Source organism: Ambystoma mexicanum, chromosome 5q, assembly GCF_040938575.1.
Source record: "Ambystoma mexicanum isolate Mex_15411 chromosome 5q, UKY_AmexF1_1, whole genome shotgun sequence".
NCBI classification, from domain to species: domain Eukaryota; kingdom Metazoa; phylum Chordata; class Amphibia; order Caudata; family Ambystomatidae; genus Ambystoma; species Ambystoma mexicanum.
The window spans coordinates 569,018,449-569,033,090 of NC_090933.1; positions in this window are offsets into that span (position 1 = coordinate 569,018,449).

A 14,642-nucleotide genomic window follows, 5' to 3' on the forward strand; every position below is an offset into this window, starting at 1 on the left:
GCATACTGCTGTGTTTTCATAGGGACATGCTGAAACTGCCTTTGCAGTGGATTCAATATTCGTCGAGCTCTCAAATATTTTGCATTAAAAAACATTTATATAATAAAAATGTGTCATACCTGACATCATACTATGTGGCAAACAAGAAAAAAATCCTACGGGAGGTTGTGATATGCTCAAAGGGAACATCTAAGTATACTTTATATATAGGGACGGGTTGTGATTAGGTCTCTACAGTCAGGTGGACAACATATGCCCACTCCTAGTGCAAGTCATCTTCAACAGTTATTAAGTACACAGTACATCATTGTTTCTCAAACTATACGGCCCTTTGTTATATAGCCCTCTATAATTGGTTGGACCCATCGTACCCTTCTGGAACATTCGGCTCCTTAGCAGCATGAAAGCTGGTACCCCAGGTGCCAGTGGGTGGACGTTGACCGTGTCTCCACACCTAATTAGCCCAACGTCTCTCATTGCGCATGCTTTCTGCCATTGAGATTGTCTTTGAACTTCCTTGCAATGTATCCTTGCTCCTGGGAATATGAGGGAATACGGGCACACTCTTATCATAAGTCTAGAGCAGCACGCCCACCTCCTATTTCCATTGTTGGCTCACGTAACAGGAGACCGTATTTCAGACTGTTTTGCATCATTTAATTGTCCTCAATTAATAAACTTGCCACTCATGGGGTTCTTTCTTTGCACTTTAACACTAGACGATTCAACATCTCAGGGTTCCTGTTCTATAGATATATAACCAGTTATTGGCTACTTCATCCTTTGACACCATGCCAGGCACCTCTTCCAGGCCTTTCAATGCTCTTAGCTTCATGTTGCTGCAACACAGCTTTCCGATCCTTCCTTCTCCGTGGGTTTAAGCTTACTAAATATGTGACACTGATGCCGAGCCTCTATATAATAGCCGCACTGCCTGCAGTCTATTCACTACATATAACTAGCCTTTAAGATCACTTAGTCTACCTGCGTTGCTGCATCTCTACAGTTATGAAACAGCTTGCATTTTCTGCAGTGCCCTTCACACGTGCAATCGTTATTCTGCATATGAAAGTTTACTCGATTCTTTATTTCGGTATCAGATTCCATAAAGTCTATACATCCTCTTCTTTAGCCACTCATTTCAGTACGTCACACATGCTTCTAGTGATGTCACCAACTTCTCATCAGAGAGGGTTTTCTCAATGGATACCTTCTGTGGAATAGGCACCATCTCTGATGTTGTGCATGTCGTGATCTCTGGCTTCCAGCATATAGGAAGGATGAGGCAGGACTTCCAGCAGAGGCATTCAGCTGCTCCTCTTCACCTGTGCCCCCCAGCATTTCGCAGACAGACAATCACATTCATCATGTGTGTGTGAGGCACTGTAAGTGCTAGGGAATAAGTTGCAAGCAACTGTTATGCGCCAGGCTGAGATCACTTGGTAAGAATAATCAACTGACAAAAACAATAAGTGCAGGCCTGTAAGATAGCAAAGGCCAGTGGGCACCAAACAGCAAGTGCTGTGAGTGGGTGCAAGCAGAAAGCTATTGGGGGGGAGGCCAGGGCCCATAAGGACACATAAGGGCCCTTGTCACCAATAGCTGTGCATGTGAAGCACTGGAGGGCCTTGGGGAAGGCATACCATTTATTAATGGGCATCTGTGATTGATGCCCAGTATAAAATGCACCTCGCATGCACACAATCATTGTGTGCCTGTAAGTAACTTGGGGCCCCAGAGGTGGGCATGGCAGTTTTTAGTGGGCATATATGCCCAGTAAAAAATGACATGGATGTACCCTGGGACCCCAGTGCCTGACACACATATGCTCCCTGGACCCCTAGTGCTTCACACTTGCATATAATCACATTCATAATTAATGTCTGCGTGCGAGGCACTGGCGCACCAGAGTGTAGGCATATCATTTTTTCTGAGCATGAATGATAAATCAAGCATGACAAGTGTTATTATGTAGCTAGACCGGCATTTTATTGCAGCCGGTCTAGCCATTTCATATTGTGGCATGACATTTTGTATTGGGCATCTTTGATAAAGCAAGCATGATAGGTAGTATTATCCTTACTGTGGCATGACCTTTGTATTGGGCACCTTTGATAAAGCAAGCGTGATAAGTATTATTGTGTAGCTAGACTAGTATGTCAAGCAGCCAGTCTGGCCATTTCTTATTGTGGTATGACATTTTGTATTGGGCATCATTGGTAAAGCAAGCATGATAAGTTTTATTATGAAGCAATACTGGCATTTTTATCCAACATTCCTAGGTATTTCTTACTGTGGCATGACATTTTGTATTGGTCATTGCGGCTAAAGCAAGCATCATCAATGGCATTATTCTTACTGTGGCATTACATTTTGTATTGGGCATCTTTGAAAATACAAGCATGATAAGTGTGATTATGTAGCTAGACTGGCATTTAAATGCAGCCAGTTTAGCTATTTATTATTGTGGTGTGACATTTTGTATTAGGCATCTTTGATAAAGCAAACATGACAAGTGTTATTATGTAGCTAGACTGACATTTAGGTGCAGGCAGTTTGGGTGTGTTTTCATACTGTGGAATGCATGTTTAATGCTAAAGCCAACTGCAATATGTTCTTATGTGGGTATACCACAATATAGTGACACACATGGAGATGTTTTCTTATAGTATCATTACTGGCATTATGCACAAACATCAGTATGTACTTATATGGGAATACTAGGGTATAATGGGGCAGTCAGCATGGAAATGTATGGACACAGACAGTGTGAAAATGTTTTATACTGGCACATATTTTGGGAAAGGCATCATGAAAATGTGCTGGAGAAAAGCTCCTGTGCACTGTTGGATTTGCATCTATTGGATTTTGTCATGAATTACCCTACACAACCTTTTGGCATTTTACCCAATTTTTCTAAACAGTGTGCTCTAAAATGTACCATTTTAACACATTATTTTAAATAAAATGGTGACTATCGGTAGCTGTGGCATATCTGGGAGAAATATTTAAGCCCCCTCCGCTTAAACAATTCACCAGCCACCACTGTTGTGTGGTGCAATTTGCACCACAGTTGTCTGCAGTATAACTTGTATAAACACTAAATGCCTGTTAGGCAGAATTATATGCAGTACCCTTTGGGAACACCACACAGAACTAAGACTACAAGTGACAGTTAAAATTCACCTTTAGTACAAGCCCGTCCTACACAGTAAAGTGGTAGCAATGGCTGAGCAGCCAGACTTATCTCAAGAGTAAGTGAGCAGTATCAAATAGTTACACAAAGGACAGCAATTACTATGATTCAAACAAACACTGACTCAAGGTTTCTGAGTAAAAGAATATACATTTTGTAAAACATTTCATTAAAGTAAAGAAGTTTAGAAATCACACTCTTAATACACCACACCACTCCAAATAGATTCTGGACAAGTTAAGCTCAAAAACGAAGTGTGAGCAAAATGGCGGGAAAGACAAAGTTAGACAAAAATTGAGCAGCACCAACAGGTAAGTAAGCAGGGCAATCTAGAAAGAGGAACTACAGTAATGGAATCAAATAAAAAAGGCTTAGGCCAAAGTCAATGGGACAAAGGTCTTTTGCTCAAGATCACACAGTTCAGGGTAGTTCGCGGTAAAGTCTTTGCCAAGAGTTCTGGATGAGGTTGGTCAGCAGAAAAGCTAGTTTAAAGAGCAGAGAAGGCCAAGCCCTCGGATTGGCAAAAGGTTTCATACACCTTCACCGTGGCTGGACGAAACGAACAACCGGATTCGAACAGTACCTTAAAATGGAGAAGCAGCTTTAGCTGAGGCGGACATTCCTGGCAGGTCCTGCAGGCTCACGGTTCCTTAAGTGACTGTTGGACTGACACGAATTAGGATGACTGGAGGGTCCTGCACTGCCCAGGGAAGAAACCAGCAGCAGAGCAAAGCAACAAAGAAAAAGGTGTGTTCCTTAAAACCCAAGCAGGGTCCGACCTTCCTGGCTATCCGGTTCGCTGTAGCTGTGCACAGCAAATTCGACAAGAGGAGGGAGGCCTGGCTTGAAGTTTGGGTGAACTGGTTGGTCCCACCAGCTCAAGGGAAGAAGATTCCTAGGCGGTCTTCCCTGTCGTTGGAGTATGAAGATTTGGACCTGCAGCAGGGCTTCACCGGGTGGTTCAGTTGTTGTAGGGGTCCTCTTCTGTCAGCTCTTCTTCGGTTCTTTCGTTCCAGTGGCGACTCTGCTTTTGCAGCCCCAGAGACCCAATTTTCATGCAGTTTTTCCCCATTCACACAGCCTGGCTGTCAATCACACAGCAGGGTGGCTGTGCTGCCGGGACAGTCACCACAACCAATCAGATCAGAGTGCGAAATGGGTCTCCAAGGAGACCCTGTGCAGGGAGTCCTAAACCCCTCCCTCACATCCTGTCCCCCCCCCAGACATACAGGCGCCTAAGGAGGGCTTCTGTGTAGAAGCCCATGAAAGGACGGTGAACAAAGGAACCAAACTTGGTTTGGAGCGCAGAGAAAGACATTTTCAAAAAGAAATGGCGACTAAACCCAGAACTGTATAAAACGTATATGGTCTAGCAGGTTTAAGTTCGAGGCTACCAAGATAGCCTAAAACAATACCAAGGTTATTTAAAATAGTCGCGGTAGAAAAAATAGGGTAGTTACCACTGCCACCAGCCAAGTCTTACTGAAAAGGGAGCGAAGCAATGCTACAAGAGAAACAGACAAAAAGGGATAAGTATTAACCATTTCCAGTACTCTATGTACGATAGTTTGTACTTGGTCTGTGGATTTTTAAGAGACAAATAAAGTCAATGGCAACTTTACATGTTCTGGGAGACAGTAGTCAGTCCCAGAAAATGGAGTCTGAGTTGGGAAGTCTAACAGACAACCCTGTGTCACTGCACTGATGGTGCTTTGTAACACACAGTAAAAAGATGATGCCTGTGGAGTAGGTGAGGTTCCACACTCTATGAACAAAAGAAAATGTTAAACACACACAGCAAAACGCATGTAAAAGTGGGAAAAAAGGCTCACACTCTTGCCAGGTGAAAAAATGAATCCTAGAAATCCAGCAAAGCTGCTGAGGGACTAGGTAAGGGAAATTAGCCATTCTGGAGAATTCTCCTTAACAACGCCCTTTCGACAGGCTGGCACGCATTTTTCTTATTTCCCTTACTTCAAACATGCAGCTATTTGTTTACTGCCCCCAAAATGTTTTTCAGCACTTTAAAGGCACTATGCCAAAATCTAAATGAGGTGGTAAGACTGACAAATTACCTCTAATACAAAATATAAATATAAAGCATCTAAAATCACTAGAAGTCAAATTAGCAAAGCCCCACCCAGGGCAGCCCAGGGAAGTGTGCCACCATAATGAAACAGCATAAACTGCTCCCATGAATTGTCATAACAATCAGGAGATGCACAACACATTTACAAGAATGGACTGCGTACCCACATCTCTATTAAATGAGCTGTGCACTCTTGATGGTACTATCAGCACAACTCGTGCTGTGCTGTCATTCTTACCCCCAACGTACCGGCCCACATTTAGCAGAGTAACAGACTCACCAGGTTGGGGCTGGTGGGATTAGATGCAATCTCTCACAGTGTGTATCACTGTGGACCAACCGTTAATTCACTGGTACATTATTTTTCACATTCCAAATTGGGCCCTGTAAGGGCACTCTGCAAGTGACCCACCTGCAAGTGACAGATATGTGGAGCACAGATGCAGGGCCCTGCATACAAAATGCACATTGGCTAAATAAAATCTCCTTCTCTAATACAATTTTGCGAACCCCTGCGGGGCAAATAGCAAACACCTACACCATGTGCACAGAGGCATGGACATCATTTGGGGGTCGCCAGGAGTAGCATCTGCCACCCTTTGGTGACTTCCCTGTCAACCCTACACTGCCTCTGCGACCCTTGGTTTAGGAATTCACAGGCAGTGCGAAAAAGAAAATAAAGCAAATCCGTCGAGCCTTCTTTATTTTGAAATGTTCTTATGCTTTATTTTCAATGGTGTTGCTTTAGATTAGTGTGTGTCTATATAGGCCAGGCCGAGTGGATACCCCAAACGCAAAGCTTCTCATTTGGAGTGAACTTGATTGTTTTATGTTTCTGTGGCATATCATTGTGTGCGACATGTTGTAGCTTAGATTTCCCAGGTAAACTAGTTGCTACATCATATGGTTATGTAAAGTAGTTGCTATATCATATTTTTATGTATGGCACTTCATCTCTGACTCCTGATTCCTCCTGTCCTAAGCGCTGTAAAAATAGGTGTTATTACTATGAAATGTAATAGTACTTTATCAACGTCAGAGGGATGAAGGGCTGATCAGTCCTGCTGAAATATGAACTTGGAAAGTGCAGCCTGGCACATGTCAGAGTTGAGCTTTAAACTGGATGAACTATCCAATTATGACACACTAAGCTGTTTACTCGATAGTGCAGTTAAAAGTAACCATGTATTAGGTTATCTACCATCATCCCTCTCCTGTTGCCTCCAGTCCTTTAAAAACAAAATATAGCACTGCTATTAACAGGTTTACTATTGGTCAATTACATATTCCTCCTGCTTATAAGCACTGTAGTAATAAGTGTTATATAATTAAGAATTGGAACCACCAGAGACAGTGCTTTACCAAATGCTGTGGTATTCACATTTAAGAAGAAATAGCTGGTAAGGTAGCTCAGGGGGGTTAAGTGATCATTGCTAGGAACTATCTGTGTTCTACAGGTAACAGGTGTGAATCCTAGCAAAGTCTACTCAGCCCTATATGCAGCTGACCATATAGGTCAAACATGTATTTGTCAATGGCACATATGAGCACAACTCTGTGGTGTCAGCCTCTTGGTCCTTCTCATGATCCAAGTACATATCGAAACACTTTGAGGAGTCATGGGTTCCCTATACGTTCGCTTTCTATGAGATTTTGGATTAAGATTATCTGGATACCGGCACTACAAACTTGACATTTTGATTAAAAAAAAAGTCTGTGATAAAAATAAATAAAAGGGTTATTTTTTACTTAATGCAGTATGCAGGATGATTTTTTGTCAGTTGGGTATCCCTCTGACATTTTTCTGGCAACACGTGTTTGAGGCATTAAGTGAAACTATGTGACATCACTGGTCATTTGAGGATGCTCTCAGCATATGAAAGAAGGAGCTGGATATATAAAGCTGTATATACATATTTTAACTATACCTAGGCTGGAAGTCTAAAACAGACATGAGATGTCAGTATCCTAGAGCAGAGGCTACATTAGTCATACTGTATAATGGCAGCATCTGCGAATGTGGGACCTTATGATTAAAAGACCTGATATTTGCTGCTATAATTGGTATACGTTGGCAGTAAATGGACATATAAGGTGGTAGTGACATATGCAAGGCAGTGCCCCTGCCCAATGTTGATTCTACTGGGTCTTCCCCTATCATAACATGACAGCCTTCATAGCAGCACCCTTGTTAAAATGTTGTCTACTTTAGTACCGCTTTGGTATTTTATGTACAGTTTTCACACCCATCAATCACGTCAGGTGATGTTATCGGTGTTAAATGGCATGTGATGTCATAAAGGTCAAATGTCTATATGACATCAGTTCCTGTGATGTCATCACACGTGGGAAGTCACTTTGGCTATTCATAGCATTTTGGTAAATTGACGTCCCTGCACAGAGGGCACACTTTTGTAAGTCTATCCCCTCGAGGTTAAGTGGCAATTGTCTTTGCACACCAAGTGGTGTAATTACTTGCACATTAATTCCAAATCTATCTTCCTAATGCGCCCATGTTTTTCGATAGCATATTGCACCCTGAAAAGGATGGCACTGTGGATGCATTAAAGTGCCTTATTGCTGGCATTACTTAATAGTATGTGTCTGTTTTCAGCATACAAAAGGTAATTCTTTATAACACCATTTTACTAGGCAATAACATGTCTTCCAGCTGTTCTAGCATGCGATGAGGTGCATGTTAAAATAGTTGTTGCCTTTACTTATGCCAAGGCACTGTGCCAACATTATTTTAACATTTAAATTAAACACCATCAAAAGCCTGTTTAACAGACATTATGACTGACAGAATCCGTGTACCAGAAGGCCTACCTTTCATTATACAATTTGCCACAAAGTTATAGAACCCTACGCATACTGATGCAAACCACAGCATTCTAGTTCAGCATATTTTATTAATCGAAGCGACTCTTTAGTGCTACCGATATTCTTTCGTAAATTAAGACATTTATTCTCATACATTTGATTATATTTCTTTCCACTTCTCACTGCACAGCCCCACCCCCACCCCCACCCCCACCCCCACGATCCCCAGCATAACCGTCCACCCAGCCGCCTGAGGGGTAATATGATTTGATTGATTATCAGTTTATTAGAGATTTGCGCATATAAAATAAATTTATTCGATACAGGCCATGAGAGGTGCAGCTATTAAACATATTCAGACTTCTTAAAGGACTCATTACAAATGGTATCAGGTAATATTATCCCCTTAAATAATGTCGCCATACATATAGTCGCCGGGAAATGGCATAGGTGACATTATTTAGGGGGATAATATATGGCGTAAATGGGAGTGGGGATTGCAGGGGGGTCCCCCACTCCATTAAAAAAAATGTGGGGGTTGCAGGGATGTCCCCTGCAGATTCCATGGGGTAATATCACCGGGAAAAAAGGGCGCCATTCATGTAAGGCAATATTTTTGCGGGGATGTTGTTACATTGAACCTGACAAATTTAGCTGTAACAATTGTGGTAATTCTGCCATATTGAATTACCATTACATCCACCATGGTTGGCAGAATGTCCTCGATATTACGGGCACTAGGACATATCCAACGCACTGTGGCAGTAACACAAATTCAGTATGGCGGAATTTGCTTCAAAATCAACTACCTAATGTGAAATATGCCCCTTTTTATTCAGATTTACTGTTATCAGTAAAAAACCCTGGAGAAAAATGGTGAAATGGGTGCAACAAATAAAGAGCTGAATTCCGAAAATGGGAATCTGAGTGGCTGCCGTCTTTTAAAACTCAATGGATTGAAACCACTGCTTTTCCTCTGTCCTCCAAGGGAGTAGGAGGTGACATCATTCGAAGGTTCAATGGTAAAGCCAAAGTACCTGAAATGAGGGTAAGAAAGATTACCTTCACCAGGACAGAGCCACAATTGATGGCAAATGAGGTAGTCGGCCACAAAGATGATTTGTCTTGTAGCAAGCATTGAAAAAATCGCATGTAGGGGAATATAACCAGCTGCTGGAGGAGGCACTGTGCAGCCACTAAACCTTCAGCTTTTGTAGGAGAATCCTCAACATGGTTAGCCTGGAGGGAATAGGAACAGTAGTGGTCAGACCAGGCAGTCAAGCAGACCCTGATGAGTAGATGTAGGCCTCATTCCCTATGTCAATTCACAAAATGAGTTCAAAGCCATACGCTGGCAGTCATCCTGTAGAAACAGTTGTGGGTAATTTGTATGCAAACTTATCACAACCAAACTGTGGTAGCAGTAATGGGGCAACTGGAAAGTGATACAGAGAAAAGAGACTAAACTGTGGGAAATGTGAATTTGTCAAGGTAACAAAACAGTCATGTACAAATGGCCATAATTTGAAATGCCAGTTACCGTCCCAGCGCAACACAAGCCACCATACCCACCCACAAATGTGGTCTCAAAGCATGAAGGACCATACGTTTCCCAAAGTACATTCCGATGGGCCCAACAGCCATGCCATGGATACATATCATCATGTACCCATGCACAAACTACATGTATGTCATGTCAACCATACAGAATCCTGGTGGCAATAAGCAGACCCAATATGGGATGTGAATGTTATATTAGCAACTTATTGTGAGAAACACCAGGATAGGTATCACCAGAGCTAGCAGGTATAAACATCCTCTGTAGTGAATTGTGTGCCAAGGCTATCTCACATCACCTGTAGCATGATGGAGGACCATAGAACTGTGGACACAGTAGAGCAGAAAATTAATTCATGCTCAGGCCGCAATTGTAACAAACCACAAGCATGTCATCCCTAAAAGCAACAAACACATCACTTGGTGCATGAAACAAAGGATGACAGTCCAATATACTGTATGTCATGTGCACACCATTCCCATCCTAAGCTACATGGACTTGCCTCCAAACTTAAAGAGTACCATGTACTACAATCCATTTACTCATTACGCGCAGCACGCCCATAGGCCTCACTGCGTACAGAGAAGACATAAAGAGACACAGGCAAAAAAAGGCATGCTAATTTGTAGAATTAATTCAAATGAGTCTTTATAGCCTTCTTTAAACTAGTCAAACTTGAGATAGCAGGAATACTTGGTGGAATGGAATACCATAGGGTTCGTGCACAAGAATCAAAGCCGGTCCCACCAACATTTTTGCAATCTAAACCACTGAGAAAAGAGCTAGTTGGTGCAAATAGAGTGAAGAGAGTGCGTTGCCGGGGGCTTGTGCAGTCGTTTTGATAGATAGCCAGCCGCTTTACCAGCAAGGCACTGGTGAGTAAGGGAAGAAATGATATGCAAGATCCGATGATGAGCATGCAACCAATAAAGAGATCTTCTTGCCTCAGTGATATGGTCATTTCTGCCCAGACCACATACGACTCTCACAGCTCAATTTTAAGCCCCCTGCAGCGTTCTCAGATTAGCTTTGGAGGTACCGACCAGTAAGATGTTACACTAATAAATTCTAGAATTGATCAGGGCCCTGATTTGCATATGGTCTTTCCCATTCTGTAATGGCTTGGCAGGCAAAGAACAATGGTCCGGAGGGTTGCCCAGAGCAATGCAAGAGTTTAAGAATCATTCTAAACCTCCCAGCCATCACATTGTGTTTTCTCCCCATGTGGGATGGGTATGCCCAGACTGCTGGGCCTAGAGACCTAAGATACTCCTCACTGATGAGACCCAACAAGGCCAAAACATGTCTGGGGATACTTGTGGAATCATGCCTAAGGGATTTGACCTAGCAGTTCGGGCTGGACTGCCCCTTTTGGGGTGGCACTGATCCTGATATGCATATGGTCTTTCCCCTTCTGTAATGGCTAGGAAGCCGAAGATCGATGGTCTTAAGGGTTGCCCAGAGCAATGTCAGATGTTCATATTCATTCTAAACCTTCCAGCCATCACCTCTTTGTTTTTGTAGTAAGCAGGATAGAGCATGGTCATCATCTCGCGCCTTGAAACACTTGTGTATAGGCACGTTATAAATGCCATATCATATTATGTTCACGCGTCATACGTATATGAAATGGTCTAGCTATCATATCATAAGTCTTCAGGTATGCGTTGACATGTGTTGAATTGCCCTATGGTTCTCCTCTTCCGAGAAACAGGCATTATATCTTTTAAGGACTACCATATGCATTTGAGTGGAACGATTACGGCTGGAAACAGGACAGTGCGTGTTCATCATATTTACGCAGTATACGTATACCATATGCTATTGCGAGCACCTGATAAGTCGTCAGTAGTGGGCATACATATGAAGAGTTTGCACAATTGAGGAAGCTGAAGGAGCTCCCACTGGCAATGCGAGCACTTACAACTCACTAAAAAAGCTAACCTTGTGTCTTGTACGAAGATTATTGGCACAGATTCTGTCTTAAATTAAATAAGCAGAGCAGAGCGAGGACTTCAAACACCCAAGTGGACAAAAGTGGTCTTCATTGTGCTGGTGTGTAAGACTGCTTCACAGTTGGTTTACTACTTCCTTTGCCTGGAGGCGTGGCGCTGCTGAGCAGAACAGAGCGAGGACTTCAAAGATCCATTATAACCACAGAGCGCAGAGCGGAAAGTGGGCGAAAGTGGTCTTCGGTGTGCCGGTTTGTCAGACTGCTTCATAGTCTGTTTACTACTTTCTTTGGCTCGAGGTGTCGCGCTGCTGAGCAGAGCAGACCCTGGCGCTCTAGTTCTCCTGAAATTTATCTCATTGTGTGGCGGTACTGCAAGGAAGCCCTCCCTTTGAACCACCCTCTGATGTGATCACTGGAAAGCAAGAACACATCTAAGTAATTGAGACCGGAGTAAAGTGGTGTGAGAGCGGCATGTGTTGGCATGTTGTAGCGGTCGCTCTCTCCTTCAGGGGGTGAAGAGTGAAGGGGAAAGGGCCTCTCGCTCCCAGCACACCTTTATTTGCCTTCCACAAGCTGCTGGGCCCCAAAGAGCTCCAGTGATCTGGCAGGGGACTGTGGCATCTAACTGGAGGAGACTAAGTACACTTGACAACAGGTACGGGAGCCACAGGTAAGCATGCAGATGTTCAAGTTTAGAGCAGTGAAGAACTGACCAGAGGAAATCTGTCGCTATGCATCATGCTCCATACTCACCCCCATACGAGGAGACAACATAAGCACCTGTAAGCAGTGGATGACTTGAACATATGCAATCTGATTCAAACTGAGGACACCAGTCACTCGGTTCCCTAAATACAAGGGTCTGTAAGTCCACAACTTGTCCAGCTGGATCAGAGATCTTCACCTCTAATAGAGCTACGGAATATACCATCTTCCCATAATATGGGCAGGACAAGGCTTCTTTTCAAGGAGAAGGATACGAGGACCTTTGTCCGAAGAGAGGTAGGGTTATCTCATGGTGGGGATGAGGGAGGATCTAGTGCTACATCACTATAAATGGTGGAGTCAGAGTCCCAAACACTACCTGGGATGGATAAGCAGAAATTGGCAGTGGTTGCAGCTGGAGCTCCTGCTGGCTCCAAGGCAACTGTGTCCTACAAGAGGTGGACCTGGAACATGAGGGGTTGATAAAGGGCCCCAAGAAAGGTATGATGAAGGAGGGCCTGTCTTCAATGATGGAGTCAATCTGTGCAGAGGACTGCTCGTACTTGGAAGATGTGTTTAATTGACCAGACTCCCTGGATTATGCCAGTCTTCCGGCGAAGGAATATTCAATTACTTTTGTGTCCCCACAATCGTCTTTGACCCTGGTATCTAGGCTTGAGCTGCAAAACATGCCGATAGAAACAAGACTGGCAAGGGAATGCTCAACTCCTAAACACAACATGCTTGTTCCAGAGAAGGCATACAGGGTAATTCATAGAATTTCGCAGAAAAGTGTCGCAAGCGGCTGGCGCAGAGTGTCCGCGTGCGATTGACTGCGCCAGGCACGTGCGCTAAAACCGATTTCCGCGCACAGCGTATTCATGGATTTCATGCTCCCAAACCAGCCGTGGCGCAGAGTATCGCAGCGACCCTGCAGCAGCGCCAGTAACGCCCCCAAGAACGCCCTCGCACAAGGAAAAGCCAGCAAAATCGCTAAATCATCGCAAAGGGCTGCGCTAACCCTGGACCAGTTTACAGGGCAGCCAAACAAGGAACGCAAAGCGGGTAACGTGCATATCAGGGGTACACGTGAAGTCATACACGCGATTAGCCAGGGTACGTGTATTACAGGGGTACGCGGGAAGTTTAACACGCGATTGGCCAGGGTACGTGTATTACAGGGGTACGCGGGAAGTTTAACATGCGATTAGCCAGGGTAAGTGTATTACAGGGGTACACGTGAAGTCATACACGCGATTAGCCAGGGTACGTGTATTACAGGGGTACGCGGGAAGTTCAACACGCGATTGGCCAGGGTACGTGTATTACAGGGGTACGCGGGAAGTTTAACACGCGATTAGCCAGGGTAAGTGTATTACAGGGGTACGCAGGAAGTTTAACACGCGATTAGCCAGGGTACGTGTATTACAGGGGTACGCGGGAAGTTTAACACGCAATTGGCCAGGGTACGTGTATTACAGGGGTACGCGGGAAGTTTAACACGCGATTGGCCAGGGTACGTGTATTACAGGGGTACGCGTGAAGTTATACACGCGATTAGCCAGGGTACGTGTATTACAGGGGTACGCGGGAAGTTTAACACGCGATTGGCCAGGGTACGTGTATTACAGGGGTACGCGGGAAGTTCAACACGCGATTGGCCAGGGTACGTGTATTACAGGGGTACGCGGGAAGTTTAACACGCGATTAGCCAGGGTAAGTGTATTACAGGGGTACGCGGGAAGTTTAACACGCGATTAGCCAGGGTAAGTGTATTACAGGGGTACGCGGGAAGTTTAACACGCGATTAGCCAGGGTAAGTGTATTACAGGGGTACACGTGAAGTCATACACGCGATTAGCCAGGGTACGTGTATTACAGGGGTACGCGGGAAGTTTAACACGCGATTGGCCAGGGTACGTGTATTACAGGGGTACACGGGAAGTTTAACACGCGATTAGCCAGGGTAAGTGTATTACAGGGGTACACGTGAAGTCATACACGCGATTAGCCAGGGTACGTGTATTACAGGGGTACGCGGGAAGTTTAACACGCGATTGGCCAGGGTACGTGTATTACAGGGGTACGCGGGAAGTTTAACACGCGATTAGCCAGGGTACGTGTATTACAGGGGTACGCGGGAAGTTTAACACGCGATTGGCCAGGGTACGTGTATTACAGGGGTACGCGGGAAGTTTAACACGCGATTGGCCAGGGTACGTGTATTACAGGGGTACGTGTGAAGTTATACACGCGATTAGCCAGGGTACGTGTATTACAGGGGTGTGTGGGAATCATCACACGCGATTAGGCTGGG